Below are 22,283 nucleotides of genomic sequence, written 5' to 3'. Positions count from 1 at the left end.
GAAAAAGGGTCTGTAGCTGCAAGCACAACACTTCAATTAAGTCATTACATGTATGGTTAGTAAATCAATAATCAATAAGTAATAAACCATAACAAAGCGACTAATTGCCTTCTAAAAGATGCGAGTATAAGATTGCTCTTAGATTTTTATAAGCAATACCAGTGACTAGACTACACCAAGATGAAGGATTTAATCTATATGATATTAACTATATGGATGCAAAATGGATGAATAATTCAAGCAAATAACGAATTCAAGCAATATGGATTCAAGCAAATATAGATTCAAGCAATATGGTTGCAAATAATCTAAGAATTACAATAATCTTCAATGACTCCAGAGCGAAATTAGCATGATAATAATCTCCAAGCATGTTCTCAAAAATATTTGGGGTGAATTGGAATGAGAGCCGAGGACTGAATTTATAGAGAATCCTTAAGAGAAAAGCTAAAAAAAGCTCAATTTAGGATTAATTGAAAATAATGAGAAATTAGGATTAGTTAACCTTGAGATAGATTCCAATTATAGTTTAATTGAAATGCATTCAAATTAGAAGTCCAAGTTGCATTGGAAATAATAATAAATTAATTCCATGCATTTGTGATAAAAATAGATAATTCTTTTATTTATTCAAGAAAAGAGTCTTTTCAATGCAACTGAACTTCTTTTGCTGAAAAGCTTTGAGTTCCAATTTTAGATAATAATTCAATAATTCAATTAATTGCTTTTCTGATTTCAAGTTCTAAATTAGAAAAAGAAATAATAGCTCAACTTTGATTTCTCTCTCAATTCAATTCTTTTTGTTTTATTTCAATTCAACTCTTGCTTTGTAATTAATTCCTCTTTTGTAATAAATTAATTCCTTTTGCATGATTAAATGACAAATTTATTAATTAATTAAATATGCAAAGATATTTAATAAATTAAATAAGGGAATTGATCAAAATGATATTCTTTGAAATGATTCAATTAATTAAATAAATATTTAATTAATATTGAGTAATTGATTTGCCATGTGATATTTGATGATTAAAGAATTAATAATGTGCTCAAGGTTGATTTAATTGCCTTTGGTTAGGACCTTGGTGATGTTGTCGAGATTAGGGGCCCCGAGTTTAGATGACCATTTTTAGGGTATTATAAGGTGAACCAACACACTAACTAGCCCTTCGAGGAAATTAACAGTTTCCATTTTTGTGGAATTTTTTAAGGGCACTACCTCTATCTAGTGGTTGAAGTAATCTGTGGTCATCAGGATCTATTTATGACCAACGAAGGAGATGAGATCAATCATCCCTATAAAATTCAACCCCCATTGAGGAAAAGGTTTGTCTACCACTATAGGCGTGAGTGGCATTGTTGCATTCTTGTATTTTCCATCATAGAATTGACATTCTTTACAAGCCCAGATTAGAGCGTGCACATCTTTGAATAACGAAGGCCAATAATAGCCCATGTGGATGATCTTCATGATAGTGGTTTGAGATGAGAAGTGGCCTCCTGAGGGGCCACTATAGAATTTGTGCAGAATTTTCTTAGCTTGCTACCTATCAAGATAATAGAGTAAGACTCCATCAAAATTTCACTTGAACAGAATGCCATCCAGCAACTGATAGCCACTGTTTTGGAGCCTATAAAACCTTTTCTTCTCCGTAGGGAGGTTTAGAAAACACCCTAGTTTGCATGAAATGTTGGCGATTGACCATCCAACCCTCTTCCTTTGCTCTTGTATGCATGGGCACTGCTTCGTCTTGAGTTTCTTCCAACTCACCGGGATCTTGAGCTAAATACTCACAAATACCTTTGCCTCAGATCACCTTGGTAGGCTTGAGGTCTATGTCATACTTGAGGATCTTAGTGATCCAATTTTCTTTTTTCTCTGTGATCTCCCCTTCCATGATATATTCGTGAACCACAGGGTGAGCTACATAGACTATCATTTTGTTGCAAGCGATAAAATGTATGAATTTCTTCAGACCTTTTACGATGGCGAAGGCTTGATTTTCCACAAAATTGTACTTGACCTCATATGCTTTGAGTGTTTTGGAGTGGAAAGAGATCGGGTATTTTCTTTTAGACTTTGCATCCTTCTATGTTAAAACAACAACAATACTGAAATCGCTAGCAAAGACATACAGTATAAAATCTTGAGACATATCCAAGTTAGCTAGAATAGGGGCAAATGAAATAGCTTATGTATTTTTTTCAAACGCTTCTTTGGCTTGAGTGGTCCACTTGAAATGCACATCCTTTTAGCATGAGCATGATGGGCCTTACCATACTAGCAAAATCTGGAATGAATCTACCAACAAAGTTGATTTTTCCTAGAAGGGACTGGACGCCCTTTTTATTCACTGGCAAGGGGAAGCTCCTTAATGGCTTTTACGTGATCTAGGTCGATATACACTCCTTCTTTGGAGACCACATGCCCCAACAACTTTCCTTGTGGTAACCCAAAGATGCAATTCTTTGGATTCAAGGAGACACCAAATTCTAAGCATTTCTGGAAAACTAGTTCCAGATGGTCAAAGTGATCTTCCTTGTGTTTCAAAAATAGTTAGATCATCTAAATAAATCAGGATAATTTTGTTGATAAGCTCATAGAAAGCTATGTCCATGGCTCTTTTAAAGGTAGCACCAACATTGGATAACCCAAAAGTTTTTTTTTGATATGTAAACGTTCCCCACTTGGTTGTGAATGTAGTTTTATGCTAGTCTTCTGGCTTGACAAGGACCTGATTATAACTAGAAAACCTGTCAAGCATGGAAAATATTTCAGAACCGACCATCGTATGTAATATTTCCTCCATCAGAGGCAAAGGATAATGATCCTTCAGGGAGGCTCTGTTCAAATCCCAGAAGTCTACACAAAAGGTGGATATCTTTGTTCTTCTTTCAGACTGACACCAAGTTGGAAACCCAGGTGTTGTGTTTAACAGGATATATGATCTTAGAATTGCTCAGTTTCTGCAACTCTTGTGACATGAGGGACTTAATTTTAGGATTAACTGGACGTTGTTTCTACCAGACAGACTTTGCTCCTTCCTCCAGTTTGATTGTATGCTCGATAACCTCTGGATTGTAGCCTTTTAGCTCATCATATGACCATGCGATCACCCCTACATATTCATCACAAAAGTGGATGAGTCTCTCCCTTTCACATTGGGGGACATCTTTTCCCACTTTGAGTTTCCGACCATCTCCGACTTGGAGCTTGGTGTAATCTCCCTTATATGCTGTGAACTTCCTTTTGTCATTTATGGAATCTTCACAATGAAAAAGGTTCTTGAGAGTGATCAAACCTTTAGGGAGTTTTTTTGTTTTCAGATGAATTACTTGATCGCCATATGCCTTAGACACTTTGGGCTGTAGTTGGTCTGCAAACTCCCTGGATTGTTAAATGAACATAGCTATATGTTCATCACTTTCAAAAAATTGCCAATGGATATCATTATCAGGCATGATGAGTCTCACAACTACCTGGATTGAATGCTCATTTCCCAGTAATTGGGTTGTAGGATCAAAATGGGATCCTATGATTGCCATCTGATCAACCACTTCATTCTCTCTACGAGAATTCTCTAAATATTGAAAGCTTTGAAGCTCTCAATTAGGTCCCAGACTCTATGATGGTACAACCTCTTACGAACATGGTTAGTAGCTGAAATTCTTCTAACTTGATGGACTACCAACTCTGAATCCCCCAACACTAATAGCTACTTGACTTTGAGGCACTCTACAAGGCTTAGATCATGGACCAAGCTTTTGTACTTTGCCTTGTTGTTAGAACAAGCAAACTGTAGGCAAAAATACCTCAAACCTTGTTTGCTGGAAGGTGAAGCAAGGCAGATACCTACTTTGGATCCCATTTTGCATCAAGCTTTGTCAAAATAGAGGGTCCATAGTTTTGAGACTTGGTCTTCCTTTTCTCACTTTATATCCTATGGGTCCTTTGACACCTTAGGAATCAATTGGTCTTCATAAAAAAATTACATAGGTCCCAAGTCCGATAGCATGATAACTACCATAAGGGTCCACATCTATAAATTCATTTAGGAAGACTTCCTAATTTGCGGATTGGTCTCCAGTTACTTCCTCATCTTCTAACAGCTCCAAGCACTTCATTTCTTGTCCTGAGATGGACGTGTGGGTGGCTTAAAAGTTTATCATGGCCTCATCTGTGATATGTTTTGAATGGAGGGGCTCTGACAATATTTTTAACTTGGATTCATGTCTGATTTTGATTATAAGGTGAGACCAGTCTAGGGATAGACACCCGCCGACCTTGGCGGTGAAATCACGGGACAAGCAGAGGGCCAAAAACAAGGGGGATATCAATGAATCCTACCTCTTGAGTCACCATAGTGTTGGGGTAGGAAAATAAGGTGAGCAAAAGGCTCTTTATAATACCTACGATCTGGACTCTATTCACATCTAATTGCATGACTCCTTTGTTTACGGGTTCATATTTTAAATTTAAAACCTTCGCTATTTGTTTAGGCATTACAGTGGTGCTAGCACCAGAATCTATCATGGAATTATGGAACAACTTATTCCCAACAATAAGAGTTAGAAAGAAAGGGTTTGGTTTGGGTTACCTTCTTTCATGTCACCAACTCTTTCGATCCCCTCATTAGTAAGTGCAATAGAGATTCATGGCTTGCCTCCTAAAATAGGAGCACTTCTCTTCGTGGGTTCTTCGGCTGTCACTTGCTTTACAGGTATCCTTTTATCTTCATCAAGTGCTTCTTGCAAATGATCTTTCTACCCATTGATCGTGAGGATGTCCCATGTTAGCACATATTTTTGTAAAATATTTTGTGCTATTTGTTTGAGTATATATATGTACACTTTCATCATAGGAGCATTTATTGCTGGATTATATGTGTGGGAGGCATATTGCGGTATCAGAAAGATCTTGCTGTGACCTGTTTTCAAAATTGGACAAGTACCGCTAGGGTATGCTAAGGGTTGGAAATGAATAAGGAGTACATGAGGAAATTTCATCATGACAGTATAGGGATTCTTATAAGGCATTCTTTGGGCCTATGTAATGGACTTTGTCATTTATTAGCACATATGAAGTTTCCATGAAAGGTTGCAAGTGCAAATGATATATGAAGAGGAGCTTGATTAGAATAATTATCAAATTTGAGCTATCGATGTAAGTTACCCCGACAAGACCGACTAGCATAAACAATGAAAGAACCTATCAGCGTGACCTAAACTGACGACTCCAAAGGAGGACCAAAAGAAGGTTCAAAAGGAGGGTTTCATTGGCATAAAATTCACTATCGGGGGTATGAGAAAATGTTGTGCCGATAGCCGATGAGGTTATCAGTATAACTTACCAATGAAAGAGAATGCGAAGTAGAGGTCGACAATGTCATCGAGTCATCAAAAAATGCCATTTCATGCTACCCTGATACCCGATGGGCTAGGTGGCAAAGGTGGTGTCATCGGAAGGACTTGCTCCGATGCGGCAATACCAAAAGGTGGAAAATAGGAATCATCAGGATAACTTAAACTATCGATGAAAAGTGTTTTAGGTTATTCTGATACCCAATGAGAAGGACAAGATGGGCACAGAGAAGGAGACTTGATCGGGATGAGTTACACCAATCAAAGATTAACTCGTCGAGATATCATCGCCTCATCGGGAGGAGACATTTTTTGTTACATCGATAGCGGATGAGAAAGTGGAGGTAGGTGTGAAAGAGAAGATCTTATTGGGGAAACATATGCTAATAGACCAGAGGAATAAAAGATACATAAGTGCAAAGGTGGTAACATCAGGTCATCAGAGAAACATAAAGCGAGTTATTCCGATGCCCAATAAGATGACCCAATGTAACAAACAAGATACTAAACATGGACAAGGACTCATCAGGATAACTTAAACCATCGGAGGAGCGTATTTAGAGTTATGCTGATGCCTGATGGGAAGAATGCCACAGAGGAAAAGAAAGAGGGTATATCATAATGACTTATGCCAATGAGATATAAAGTTAAAGATAAAGCCTAGCTAGAAGGCGGAGCCATCGGGGAAATTCTAACCATCAGAATTATAACAAATGAGCTACGCCGATAACCAATGGAGTGATCAGTGAGACCTATGCTGATGAAAAGGATGGATGACGCCAAATGATTGAACTATCAGGAGGAGTTATGACAACTAGCCATTGCAAAATCCAATCTTAACAAATCCACCTACCATGATTATTACAGGCAACAGACAACTCTATGCTTACATGAGGCAAATCACAACACCATTTCAATTGAGTAAATGCTCCTCAAGTATCGAATCTATATAAAAGATGGTATAAGGAATTAGCATAGAAAACTAAAGAAAACAGAGAGATTGGAACATAATTAAGCTACACAAATTTGAATTTATTAAAGCTTGAGGTATTTAGATATAGAGGGCTCTAGTTCAAAAGGCAAGAGGAAGGTCACTAAGGCTTCTGAGAGCACCTCCAAGAAGGGTGCATAGAGGCATAAGTTGAATCAAGACATAATTTATCAAATGAGCTCACCAGGAGCCAAATCACAAAGATCTAAGGCTAACCTGCCCATCTGTGACCTGTTAGAAGATGATTTCAAGGAAATTGGTGATTTCTGGACAAGGATTAGAGGTTGCAAGTTGTTCTTGTATCATTATTCAAGAAGGAATAAGGCGACCCCAATTTCAAACCCATGGACAACAGGATTGGGTTAACTTGTGGTTCCTAATGTCTTTGTGAATATTCAATTGATAAAAACATTAGAAAGGGCTTATAATGCCACAAAAAGATGTATTCAATTGCCAAATAGCGATGCATTCATTCATATCTTAGCAGCCACCATTCAGGAGGTTTTTGATCTTGGTTTAGAATCTGATGTGTCGCCGTCTTTTGAGAAATTGGAGGAAGAGTATACAAAGATGGATACTGTATACAATGGGTAGAATTTGGCCATACATAAGGCTGAGAAAGGAAAGTTAATAGATGAAGATGGTCCCCTGTTTGATATCAACATTTTCAGGTAGTATCTGCAATATACATATATGACATGTAGTCAAGTGGGAGGAGTCGAGGTTCCTGATGTAGCTCGCATATGACCTTTGGTTCTTGCTGCTAACACACAAATGCATGAGCCGAGATAGTTCAATTATGCTAATTACATTGTTGAGAAGATGCATGAGGGTTTCTTAAGCCTTCATAATAACCCTGACAAGTCTTTTAAGTTCTATTCATTGTTGATGCATATTATTTTGTTTTATGGACGACACAGGGGGCTATGGCCTGAGGAATTGAAGCTAAATGTTCATGGCAAGGATGGACATGAGTAGTTAGTACAACTATGGGTATCACTGTGGGATTATCGGTTCATAAGATCTCACTATATCAAATTTGAAGAATTCTCTATGCAACCATTATACAAAGCTTTTGGAGTTTCTTTAGATGGGTCATTTTCAAAAGAAATCAAAAGATTTCTTAGACCCCATGAACATGGGGATACCAGGGTGAATCACAATTGGGGTGACTGGTATGTATGCCAGGACTTAATATATGTTAGAGTTTTTGGATTCGAGGGAGCTCCTTATGTGCTACCGACACTTGCACCTGACATAATTGCCTACCTGGAGATTGTGAGGCAAATGAGTGTCTCAAATGCACATCATTTTGGTGGTTCCCACAGACAAGTTTTCTTACCTGGGACTTTACATTTTGGTGATTTCACTATTGTATCTACAAAGGTATATGAAATCATTGACAAGATGTTAATAGAAGATTATAACCTCTATGAGCACACAACCTGAAATAATTATGACCTTGAGGGTTATATCCACCAAAGCAGAAAAGGGCAAAATCTTTGAGATTATTTTCATGAGCACATTAAAGCCTTGGATATCTTTAGAAACGAGGAATTCAAGGAGGCTATGCAAATGTTTCAGAACTTGAACCAGAGACTGGTAGAAAAAAGACAAAGACTGCAGGAGATGGAAGAAGAGGAAGAAGCTGAGAGTGAGTTAGGACAGAATGAGCCTGTCTCAAGATTGAGGAGGCCTGAAAGGGAGGAGGAGCCTGAAGCACAAGACCTAACTATTGCAAGGATAAATGTTGATGTTGATGTTAGGTTAGAAGAGAACACTTCTTTTGTTTCTGATGATGAATTCATGAAATTGAGGGAGTTTAAATCCTTCTTATATCTCTTCAAAGGAAAGAGGCTAAGAGAAGCCATGCTTGATGTAACGCCAAAAAATGAGGCATAGATGCTTTGAAAATAGAAGGAAAATATCAATGTAGAAGTAGAAGGCATGATCCCTCAAAGGGGAATGCAACTTCTTGTAGAGGCATGAATTGTCCTTTTTCCAGGCTGGGATCTTAGTGCATCCTTTATTTTTGATAGCCTATTGCATTCAGATAAGAAGGACTTAGAGTTACACATTCAGGGCGTGGATGACATCTTCATTGGATCAAGATATGATCGAGATGATGAGGCTATGCATTTGTGGGCCCTTTATCCCCCGAACAAGAGGCCAAAGATCATAGATGTGGACAAAGCTTTTGGACACATGATGAAGTTAAAGGTCGGTGAAGTGGATCCCATGATCACAACAGATATGGGAGTTGATATTTCAAAGTTAAATAAATCACAAATGAAGATGCTAGTTAAAGAAGCAGGAAAATATAAATCATTATATAAGGAACTCTTAAGAAGTAGGGGCTAGCCTATACCCAAGATAGCAGATGAGTCCAAACTAAAAAATAGCGCGAAGAACTGGACAAAGAAAACAAAAAGTTGAAGGAAAGAATGCAGAGCATAAGGAAAAACACAACATGTGTCCTACTATTTAAATGATTTGAGAATCTACAGAAGATACTGGAGGAATTCTGGACTATCTACCAGAGAAACATGGATAACACAGTGTCACACTAGAGGATTTTGGATTAGTTAAACATACTCCTGCAAGATTAGACAGAATGAAAAAAGGATCAATAAGGTTAAAAAAATGATTGACACTCATGAAGGATTCACAACAAAGTTGAAAATTAAATATGAGGAGTGTAAGGGTATTGTCAATCATGGATTCCCAAGTGTGGTAGATGATATAGGGTTAATAAAGGACAAAAACCAGTGGATTACCGAATGTAGATCCTTACTCAGTTCAGCCCTTAGCGTTGCCCATGTTGATACTCTAGATATGCATGAAATAGGGGAACATGTTGAGAGTTTTGTCATAGCGGAAATAGTGGTTAGAGACATTATCTTCAATGCCTATACATATAAAGATGAGGGATATCTTCGACATATCCAGAAATATGGTCAACGGTTGGATGGAAAGAATTAGTCTATGTCATTATTTTGTTTATAGCAATTAGGGAGTCAGTTAGGTTTCTATTAGTTTTAGTTTGTACTAATGAAAGGGTGTGTCCTTTCATTCATATCTTTTAAATCATATATATAGAGAGTCATTTTGTATTCTAGGGAGGACATAATGACAAGAAAATTGTTACTTTTGAAGATGGTCTATTGGAACTAGTAGTGTTATGTAAAGCAAGACTGTAGAAATGAAAATCTATTTTGTGTAAGCAAGTGTATCATGAAGTATCTGTGAGTCTGCAGTTTTTGTACACCCATTGTCTTAAGAAATTAATATACAAGCTTTTCTATTTTTTATCTTCAGATCATTTCATGTTATATGATGTTGATGAGTTAAAATCCCTTGGATAAATCTGAATAAGGTTTGTTGGAGTGTTTTATCACTTGTTGTTATACAGATAGTAGAATTGTTTTTGTTGCTCTCATAACATACATTGAAGTCATTGCAGTGATTGTCTTGCATACCTGTGAGTTTTCTCAAACTGCCTCCAAGGACAACAAATATGTGTGCACAAAGTCCTCACTAGAGAAAAATATTACTAGTTTCTATTAGCTTTGTTATTTCATAATTACTCAAGGTTCCAACAACATTCTTCTATGAGCTTTGTTCATTATCAATTATACTCAAGTTTTTCATATTAAAATAAGTTAAAAGCATATCATAAAGCATAGTTGCAGGAAACAATTTTCCATTCCTGTAAACAACTAGATTCAATAATTTAAATTCACTATAAAGAAATCTATTTATGCTTTGGAGATTGGGGTATACCCACCTAAGGTCTAGTGGAGCCTAAAGTGTAGAGGAATTTGGTCTTTGAGCATTCCTGTTCATTTGCCAAGGCTGATTGGATCAGTTAGGGATTTGACAAGCCTGTTTGATTTCCAATCTGTGGTTTTGGGAACCAATAGATTGGCGACTCTATTGGGGAGTTGTAATAAGAAAATCTCAGAATTTTTGGTGGTTTTATTTTAGACTCGGTTGGAGAAAGGAGCCCAGCAGATTAATAAAAGTATTATTCCTCTTTGGAGGTGGCGACTCTACATTTAGTATATGAGTAATAATTGGTATTTTGAGAAAGTAAGAGAAACCTGTAGGAATTTGTCAATAAGATTTATCCAGGGGAGAAGGTCTTTGCACAAGGGTTAAGATAATCTTGTTCAGTTCAGTCCAAAGAGAAGAAACAAAGAAAATAAATCAACATCAAATTTGGCATTTGGGGGTTATAAGAAGTTTCCTCGTAGAGAGGATGGTTCTTCATATGGTGATAGATTTGAAAATCTGGAGGAGAATCCTTTTTATAACTTAAATATAAAAGATATTAAAGGTGGCCATGATGAAACCTTGACTGCTGAGGAGCAGGAGGATAGGCAGTTGGATGCAATTATTCTTAGAATGGCTGACTTAAATGGAGATGAATCTAAAATGGCAAAGGCTCTTAAGAGACAACCAGATTGGGTATTGCAAAAACTCTGATTAGAAAGAGATGTTATTCAAAGCCCTAAGTCAAACTGGGTTGAAGAAGAGAAGGGAAGAGGTGAAGCTAGTAGGCTAACAACCCCTAGGTATAGTCCCCCTCACATGAGAAACTTGGAACAACCATTTAGGGTCTATAATAATCCATTGTCTAATGTTTTGGATAATAATTATGAAAAAAGGGATAAATGGAAAAATATACCCTACCATGAAAATAAAAACTAGTATAATTATAGACAATGCAATAATCATGATGGTGAAAGAAGAACTAACAGTGGGGAAATTACTGGTAACTGGAATAGTAGAGATGGGACCAACAACATAAATAATAATAGAGGTAATTATGGTAATAATGGAAATTATGGCAACAATGGTAGTGGAAACAATCGAAATGAAAATAACAATAATGGTGGAGACAACAATGGAAACAATGGTAATAATGGAGAAAATAGAAATGACCAAACTAACAACTATGGTGGCAGACCACCTATGACCATTGAAAGGTACAAACAATTGGATTTTAGTGGGATAGTTGGATATCCTAATCAGATTTCAAATGATTTAAGATCAACTATCCCTAAATTCACCGGAAATGGAATTGATTTTGTAGAGCAACATGTAATAAATGTAAAAAATACCATTGAAGAGTTTGAAGTCCCTTACGAAGATGTTTTTATGAAACTGTTTGTTCAATCTCTAATAGAGTATGCAGGAGAATGGTATAGAAATCTTCCCGATAGATGCATTGGTAGTTGGCAGGAGTTTGTGACAATATTCTTGGAAGAATTTGGAGAACATAATGATAATTAATTTGCATCTCATGAATTGACTAGCATAAAAAAGAATCAGAATGAATCAGTCTCTGAATTTAATAAGAGGTTTAATAAAGTACTTAATAGAATACCAAGAGACATTAGACCTGTTGATTCATTTTTGATTGATTTTTATTTGAGTTCTTTTGACAATAAGACTCATTATGAGATCCTATCTCACAAGCCTACTACCTTGCAACAAGCTTTTAAAACAACTACTACCATTGAAAATAACAGAAAGGCTGTTGGGAGAATTTGTAAGAGAGATGATCCAAAATTATATAATCCTAGAGCAACAAAAAAGGATGAGTTTGGCCAAATCATGGACATGTTGAAAGACATGAAGGGTAAGCAAAATCACAATGAGAAGTCGCCCCCATATAGAAGTAACAAGCCTATAAGTTACAATAGACCAAGATTGCATGACATACCATATAATAAAAATTGGAAAGATGGTAAGCCGATAAATGCGAATCTAAGAAAAGAAACTCCTGATCCATTGAAGAAGGTAAATAATTTTATGGAAGAATATCCATGGTGTGAAGTTTGCAATTTACCCCATGTTAGAGAACAATGTATGATTTCTTAGGGTTTTACAGAAGAGAAGGACCATGAGAGTGAATATGAGCCCATAATGAATGTACTTTCATTAGATCCATTTTGGGGTAGGGATGAGGATTCATCTGAGGATGAGCAATCATTAGATGTACAATGGAGAAGAGAGAGGTAGCAACACAGTGTACAACAAGTTTTTAATGATGATGATGCAAACATCCCATCCCTGAGGAGATTGTTTCATAATGGAGAGTTGATGCATTCCTTGAGAAACTTAATAGATGAAGAAAATAAAGCCTATATTGTGGCAGTAGTAGCTCAGGTGAAAAACAATTATCAGCTAAGAAACATAATAGTGAACCCAAAGCAAGGTAAGCCATCTGGGATATTTGCAAAAATTCCTAAAGCTAGTGGAAATGAAGACACTATCGCTAACAAGGAAATGGAAGGTGCAGTAGAAAAGGTCAAACAAACAAAACCTCTTAAATTAACAAAACCAATTGAAAAGAAATAGATTAGTAAATCACTCTCAAATTGTGGATCATTTATGTCTTAGGCTTTATCACAGGTGAAAATATCTATGCCCTTGCTTGAAGTAATGAAATTCCTTGATTATAAACATGAAACAATCAAGATTTTGTCTAACATTGGTGAGGTTAATAAGGAGGATCATAAGCCAAAAGCTGAAGATCCACCTGTTTTCTATTTGGGAACTTTCATCACAAAGAATATTACCCAAGTTGATCATTTTTATCTGACTTTGATGATTACCAATAAGATGGTTAAGAATTGTATGATAGATTCAGGTGCAACCATGAACATAATGCTAGAAGATGTCACGAAAGAGCTTGGGATGCATGTGGACACTCCCTATGGGAAATGCTATGCTATGGATAATAGACCAGTCCCAATTGTTGGAATTATGAAGGATGTGGACTTTTGATTTCCAGCATACCCTAATACATCATATAAAATAGACATCACCATTGTGCAAGTTCTGCCAAATTATGGGATGTAACTATCAAGGCATTGGTCAAATTTGGTGGGGGGACATGTCCAGCTAGATCTTTCATATGCAGCCATCCTAGTAAAAGGGGTGAATGTAAGGATTGATAGAGAGCTGAGATTATTCTACTTGATAGAGGAAGTTGACCCAAATGAGACAACATGTTTTCTCCAAACAAATATAGATAACTTTCAGGTAAGTATTTCTAAACCCATTCAATGCAAAAGTAATAAGTTTGAAAATACTATTGAATCACACGAGGATAAGATTTGGAAAATGTACTTTGATGGTGCTTGCAGTAAGGAAGGAAATGGAGCTGGTGTGGTTTTTATTTCTCCAAATGGGAAATCATTCAAATATTCTTTCTTGTTAGCCTTTGAATGTACAAACAATATTTCTGAATATGAAGCACTCTTGTTAGGTCTTAGAATGGTAAGTAAATATGGCATTAAATTACTAATAGTTTATGGTGATTCAAAGTTAGTCATATCTCAAGTGGGGGAAAGATTTGCCACTAAAAATGTAAGGCTTTGAAATTAAAGAAATGAGGTGTGGGATTCAATTGAATTTTTTGATGCATTTTCTAAAACATGGATTGAAAGGTCTAACAATATTTTGGCCGTTTTTATGGCTAACTTAGCAATTAAATATAATGATATTCCTTTTGATGACATCACCCAAGTTGAAATAAAAACTAGACCTGCAGTACCAGATAAAAGAAAAAATTCACAGATATTTGATGATGACAGGGATTTTTTGAAGTTCTTGTTTTCTGAAGATTAGTATGAAGGCCAACATATGGATTGGAATGCATATGTGGAAGAGGAGAGTGGTAAGGAATCTCTATTTGGAAAAAACATCCTACAACTTAAAACAAACAAGATTCCCAAAGGGTGGGTGGAACTAGAGAGGATGTTTGACAATAAGGATATGACAAATTTCAAGCCCAACACTGGAAGTTGTGAAGAAGTAGAAAAAAAAACTTGGGAAGTGAAAAAAATCCTACAGAGGTTTACATTGGGAATAAGCTTGCATTGAAAATTAGGAGTGCATTGGTCAATCTGTTAGAAAGTATAGACATGTTTTTGCTTGGTCATATGATGATCTCAAGGCATACAAAGAGGATTTGTTCCATCATGAAATCCCACTGAAACCAGATGCAAAACCATTTAGGAAAAAGCAAAGGCCTATAAATCCCACATTGGCTCCCAAAATGAAGGAGGAATTGATGGAGATGAGGAATGCAGGGATTATAGAGCCTATAAGACATTCTACATGGGTGTCGAACTTGGTACCTATTAGAAAGAAAAAAGTTGATATCAGATTATGTGTGGACTTTAGGAATTTAAATATATCATCTTTAAAGGATAATTATGCTCTGCCTAACATGGAAGCTTTGCTGCAAAAGGTAATAGGGAATGAATTACTTTCTATGATGAATGGGTTCTCTGGTTACAACTAGGTGAAGGTTAAGGAATTAGAAAAATACAAAACAACTTTCACTACACCATGGGGCACATATGTGTATGCAAGGATGCCATTTGGACTCGTCAATGCTGGGGCTACTTTCCAAAGGGCCATGGATGTAGCTTTTGAAGGCCTCATTGATTAAATTTTAGTAGTATACTAGTACGATTTGATAACATACTCCAAGAAAGTAGAGAACCACTATAATGACCTAGAAATATTTTTATCAGAGCACTAGAGTATGGTATCTCTCTAAATCCAAAAAAGTGTCATTTTGGAATCACTGAGGGTAAACTGCTGGGTCATATTGTATCAAAAGATGGAGTAAGGATTGACCCTGGGAGGATTGCAGCTATTGACAAAATTCAGATTCCTAAAAGAGTCAAAGCTATCCAATCGTTCTTTGGACAAATTAATTTTGTTAGGAGGTTTGTGTCAAATTTTTTTGAGATTGTAAAACCTATTGCAAAAATGTTGAAGAAGGGTGCAGAGATAAAATGGACTAATGAAGCAATTGAGTCTTTTGTAAACATTAAAAGGGCCATCAAATTAGCACCTGTACTTAAATCTCTTGATTTCTCTAAACCTTTTCAAGTATTTTATTTTGCTTCATTTCATACTATTGCTGAGTTATGTTACAAAAGAATGATGAGGGTCATGAACAACGAGTGGAATTTTTTAGCAAAACACTAAAAGCTTCTGAGTTAAATTATGATATAAATGAGAAACAAGCATATGGCCTAGCAAAAGATGTAAAATATTTTAGACCATACTTAGTGGGAACTAATGTCATTGCTTATGTTCCTAATGTAGCAGTCAAAGATATTTTCAGGCAGACTGAAACTACTGGGAGAAAATGGAGATGGATCAATCAATTCAAGAGTTCAACATTGATATCCAAATTACTAAACTAGTAAGAGGTCAAGGATTGGCTAAATTAATGACAAAATCCAATTTTGAAGCAACATAGATAAATCATGTAGAACTAGAGGAGGTTCAAATAAGCATTGAGATGTGTCCTTGGTACAATAATATTGTCTATTATTTAAAACACATGAAGTGTCCAGAAGATCTAAATGATAGTCAGAAAAGAACACTTAAGCTTCATGCATCAAGGTATGTACTACTTAAAGGTGATTTATATTGGAAAAATAGGGATGGTATCCTCTTATTTTGTTTGGATGTTTATCAAGCTCAATCTATTTTAAAAGAATTACATGAAGGTGTATGTGGGGGGCATTTTTCAGCAAAAACTACTACCCATAAAATACTTAATGTTGGTTACTATTGGCTGCAAATCTTTAAGGATTGTCATACTTATATTAGAAAATGCGAGGCTTGCCAATTTTTTTTTAGGAAAGCTTAAATATGATGGAGCTCTTCCACCTAGACCCATGCAAACTGAAGAACCTTTTCAGATGTGGGGTGTTGATTTCATAGGAGAAATTGCAAACAAATCCAGTGGAGGACATAAATGGATTCTAGTAGCCACTGATTACTTAACCAAATGGGTGGAAGCAATTCTTATAAGACAGGCTACAAGTAAAGTGGTAACAAAGTTTCTTTTGGAAAATATATTGATAAGATTTGGGGTACCCCATAAAATTGTTGTAGATAATGGGATGTGTTTCAGATCCAAAGCATTTGCTGATTTTTGTGAAAATTATGGAATCACATTGTCATATTCATCACCTTATCATCCCCAAGGGAATGGACAAGAAGAGTCCAGTAACAAAAACTTATTAAAGATCATTAAGAGAATGTTAGGTACAAACAAAAGGGAATGGGATTCAAATTTGAATTTGGTAGTGTGGGTAGATAGAGTAACAATCAATAAATCCACAGGGTTTGCTCCTTATCAGCTTGTTTATGGTAAAGAAGCAAGGCTGCCTTTGAACAATCTAGTCCCACTGTACAAATTTGTCTCAGAGGAATATTTAGAAGATGTTGATTTAATGGAAGATAGGTTGATCCAGTTGGTTGAATTGGATGAGTACATAAAAGAGGCTCAAGAACACAATATACAAAAGCAAAAGATGGTAAAAAAATTACATGATAAGAAATCTTCTATTAGGACTTTTGAGGAAGGAGAGTGGGTGCTCAAATGGAATGTAAAAGACTAGGATAAGGGAAACCATGGAAAATTTGAAGCACTTTGGCTAGGACCGTATGACATCCTAGAAAAGAGAGGGGGAAATTCATAATTCTTGTAGAATGTTGATGGTGAAATTCAGGAATTTCAGGTACATGCTTAGTACCTCAAACATTTTTTCTCCTAAGGAGCAAGGAGTATTCTTGTACTATAATAGTGTAGTTTTCCTTTGTTGTTTGATTTTGTGTATTGTTTGGTATGCTTTCTAGAGATAACTGAGATCTTGCTATGTCCCTAAAGAGAACACATCCCTAGAAAGAGCCACTGTTAGTACATATTTTTGCAAAATATTTTGTGCTATTTGTTTGATTTTTTATATGTACACTTTCATCATAAGAGCATTTATCGTTGGATTATGTGTTTGAGGCATAGTGTGGTATCAGAAAGCTCTTGCTGTGACCTGTTTTCAAAATTGGACAAGTACCGCTAGGGCATGCTAAGGGTTGGCATTGAATAAGGACTACATGAGGAAATTTCATCATGACAGTATTGGGATCCTTAGAAGGCATTCTTTGGGCCTATGTGATGGACTTTTTCATTTATTAGCACATATGAAATTTCCATGTAAGGTTGCAAGTGCAAATGATATATGAAGAGGAGGTTGATTAGCATAATTATGAAATTTGAGCTATCGACGTAAGCTACCCTAACAAGGCCGACTAGCATAAACAATGAAAGAACCTATCAGCATGACCTAGACCGACCACTCCGAAGGAGGACCAAAAGATGGTTCAAAAGGAGGGTTTCATTAGCGTAACATTCACTATCAGGGGTATGAGAAAATGTTGTGCTGATAGCCAATGAGGTTAATGGTATAACTTACATTGATGGAAGAGAATGTGAACTAGAGGTCAGCAATATCATTAGGTCATCAAAAAATGTCATTTCATACTACCCCGATCCCTGATGGGCTACGTGGCAAAGGTGGTGTCATCGGTAGGACTTTCTCCAATGAGGCAATATGAAAAGGTGGAAAATAGGACTCATCAGGATAACTTAAACCATTGGTGAAAAGTGTTTTAGGTTATGTCGATACCCGATGAGAAGGACAAGCCGGGCACGAAGAAGGAGACTTCATTGGGATGAGTTACATCGATCGAAGATGAAGTCATTGGGATATCATCACCTCATTGGGAGGAGACATTTTTTGTTACACCGATACCCAATGAGAAAGCTGAGGTAGGTGCAAAAGAGGAGATCTCATTGGGGAAACATATGTCGATAGACCAGAGTAATCAAAGATACATAAGTGCAAAGGCGGTAACATCGGGTCATCGGAGAAACATAAAGTGAGTTGTTCTGATGCCTGATAAGATTACCCGATGTAACAAACAAGATGCGGACCATGGATGAGGACTCATCAGGATAGCTTAAACCATTAGAGGAGCATATTTAGAGTTATGTCGATGCCCAATGGGCAGAATGCCACAGAGGAAAAGAAGGAGGGTATATCATAATGACTTATGTCGATGAGATATAAAGGTAAAGATAAAGCCTAGCTAGAAGGCGAAGCCATCGGGGAAATTATAACCATCGAAACTATAAAAAATGAGCTACGCCGATACCCGATGGAGTGATCAGTGAGACCTATGCCGATGAAAAGGACAAGTGATGCCAAGTGATTGAACTATCAGGAGGAGTTATGATGACTAGCTGTTGCAAAATCTGATCTTAGCAAATCCACCCGCCATTATTAATATAGGCAACAGACAACTCTATGCTTACACGAGGAAAATCACAACACTATTTTAATTCAGTAAATGCTCCTAAAGTATCAAATATATATATATAAAAGTTGGTATAAGGAATTGGCATAGCAAACTGAAGCAAACAGAGAGATTGGAATGAAATTAAGCTACAAAAATTTGAATTTCAATAAAGCTTGAGGTATTCAGATATGGAGGGCTCTAGTTCAAAAGGTAAGAGGAAGGTCACTGAGGCTTCTAAGAGCACCTCCAAGAAGGGTGCACAGAGGCAGAAGTTGAATCAAGACATGATTGATCAAATGAGCTCACTAGGAGCCAAATCCTGGAGATCTAAGGCTAACGTGCTCATCCGTGACCAGTTAGAAGATGATTTCAAGGAAATTGGTGATGTCTGGATGAGGATTAGAGGTCACGAGTTGTTCTTGTATCATTTTTCAAGAAGCAATAAGCCAACCCCAATTTCAAACCCATGGACAACGGGATTGGGTAAACTTGTGGTTCCTAATGTCTTTGTGAATATTCAATTGATGAAATCATTGGATAGGGCTTATAATGCCACAAAAAAGTATTCAATTACTAAATGGTGATGCATTCATGCATATCTCAACAACCACCATTTAGGAGGTTTTTGATCTTGTTTTGGAATCTGATGTGCCACTGTCTTTTGAGAAATTGGAGGAAGAGTATACAAAGATGGATACCGTATACAATGAGTGGAATTTGAACATACAAAAGGCTAAGAAAGGAAAGTTAACAGATAAAGATGGCCCCCCATTTGATATATCCTTTTCAGGCAGTATTTGCAATATACATATATGGCATGCGGTCAAGTGGGAGGAGTCGAGGTTCCGGATGTAGCTCGGATAGGATCTTTGGTTCTTGCTGCTAACATACAAATGCATGAGCCAAGAGAGTTCAATTATGATAATTACATTACTGAGATGACACATGAGGGTTTCTTAAGCCTTCATAATAACCTTGGTAAGTCTTTTAAGTTCTATTCATTGTTGATACATATTATTTTGTTTTATGGACAACACAGGGGGCTGTGGCTTGAGGAATTGAAGCTAAATTTTCATGGCAAGGATGGATAGGAGCAACTAGTACAACTATGGGTATCACTGTGGGATTATCGGTTCATGAGATCTCACTATATCAAATTTGAAGATATCTTTTTGCAAACATTAAATAGAGCTTTTGGAGTTTCTTTAGATGGGTCATTTTCAAAAGAAATCAAAAGATTTCTTAGACCCCATGAACATGGGGATACCGAGGTTAATCACAATTATGGTGACTGGTATGTATACTAGGACTTCACATATGTTAGAGTTTTTGGATTTGAGGGAGCTTCTTATGTGCTACCAAAGCCTCCACCTAAAAAAATTGCCTACTTGGAGATTGTGAGGCAAATGAGTGTCTCAAATGCACATCATTTTGGGGGTGCCCACAAGCAAGTTTTCTTACCCGAGACTTTACATTTTGGTGATTTCACTATTGTCTCTATAAAGGCATATGAAATCATTGACAAGAGGTTAATAAAATATTATAACATTTTTGAGCACACAAACCAAAAGAATTATGACCTAGAGGGTTATATCCACTAGAGCAGAAAAGGGCAAAATCTGGGTGATTATTTTCTTGAGCACATTGAATCCTTGGATATCTTTCGAAACAAGGAATTCGAGGAGGCTATGTAGATCTTTTAGAACTTGAACCAGAAACTAGCAGAAAAAAGACAAAGACTATAGGAGATGGAAGAAGAAGAAGAAGAAGAGGTTGAGAGTGAGTCAGGAGACAATGAGGCTATCTCAAGATTCAGGAGGCTTGAAAGGGAGGAGGAGCTTGAAGCACATGACCTAACTATTGCAAGGATAAATGTTGATGTTGATGTTAGGTTAGAGGAGAACACTTCTTTTGTGTCTGATGATGAATTCATAAAATCAAAGGAGTTTAAATCCTTCTTATATCACTTCAAAGGAAAGAGGCTAAGAGAAGCCATGCCTGATGTAACACCAGAATATGAGGCAGAGATGCTTTGAAAACTGAAGGAAGATATCGATGTAGAAGTAGAAGGCATGACCCCTCAAAGGGGAAGGCAGCTTCTTGTAGAGGCAAGAATTATCCTTTTTCCAGGCTGGGATCTTAGTGCATCATTTTTTTTGATAGCCTATTGCATTCAGATAAGAAGGACTTCAAGTTAGACATTCAGGGTGTGGATGAAATCTTCATTGGATCAAGATATGGTCTAGATGATGAGGCTATGTGTTTGTGGGCCCTTTATCCCTCAAACAAGAGGCCGAAGATCATAGATGCAGACAAATATTTTGGAAACATGATGAAGTTAAAGGTCGGTGAAGTGGATCCCATGATCACAGTAGATATGGGAGTTGATATTTCAAAGTTAAATAAAGCACAAATGAAGATGCTAGTAAAAGAAGAAGGAAAATATAAATCATTATATGAGGAACTCTAAAGAAGCAGGGGCCAGCCTATACCCCAGATAGAAGATGAGTCCAAACTAAAAAAGAAGTGCGAAGAACTGCACAAAGAAAAAAAAAAGTTTAAGGAAAGAATGCAGAGCATAAGGACAGACACAACATGTGTCCTACTATCTAAATGATTTGAGAATCTGCAAAAGATACTGGAGGAATTCTAGACTGTCTACCTGAGAAACATGGCTAACACATTGTCACACCAGAGGATTTTGGATCGGTTAAACATGCTACTGCAAGATCAGACACTTAATGATAAAAGGATCAATAAGGTTAAAAAACTAATTGACACTCATGAAGGATTCAAAACAAAGTTGAAAATTGAATATGAGGAGTGTAAGGGTATTATCAATCATGGATTCCCAAGTGTGGTAGATGATATAGGGGTAATAAAGGACAAAAACCAGTGGATTACCGAATGCAAATCCTTACTTAGTTCAACCCTTAGCATTTCTCGTGTGGATACTCTGGATATGCATGAAACAAAGAAATAGATTGAGAGTTTTGTCACAACGGAAATAATGGTCAGAGACATTATCTTCAATGCCTGTACATATAAGATGAGGGATATCTTCGACATATCAAGAAATATGGTCAGCGATTGGATGGTAAGAATTAGTCTATGTCATTGTTTTGTTTATAACAATTAGGGAGTTAGTTAGGTTTCTATTAGTTTTAGTGTAGTGTCCACCCTTGACTTGACTTGTTTTGACTAGAGTTGACTTTTAATTCATGCATGATAGGAATTATTGGGCATAGACTATTTTAGATGATTTATATGATGTTGATACTATCATTATTGATCACATGATTTATTAGACAATATATATACCTATTATGTGATTGATTATCAAAAGATTATATTGATCATGTGATTCGATGAGCATAAGCGTTGATGAATTTTACATGCCTTACTATAATCATGAACTATACTAATCATGCACGATGATATTTTTATGTACTGACCATATTTATTGATTATCTATGATGAGTTGATCTTATGGTGTGTTTGATTGTTGTATGACTGTCTTTGGGATAGAGACAATTCCACATCACTCATTGCGAGTGGGATGTGTCATTGCGATTCTCTAACCCTTGCCTGTTATAATATATATATATATATATATATGCATATGTCGTATCGTTGCTTTGTGGATGCAGGATTTGCAGGTACCAGACATCGACTCCACTTGGCTCCACAGGTCTGAGCGTGTCTTTAAATCCCAATGGCATGTGGTTCGGAGTTGGCACAA

The sequence above is a fragment of the Cryptomeria japonica genome, chromosome 5, assembly GCF_030272615.1.
Source record: "Cryptomeria japonica chromosome 5, Sugi_1.0, whole genome shotgun sequence".
Taxonomy (NCBI): domain Eukaryota; kingdom Viridiplantae; phylum Streptophyta; class Pinopsida; order Cupressales; family Cupressaceae; genus Cryptomeria; species Cryptomeria japonica.
This window is presented reverse-complemented; position numbering follows the sequence as displayed.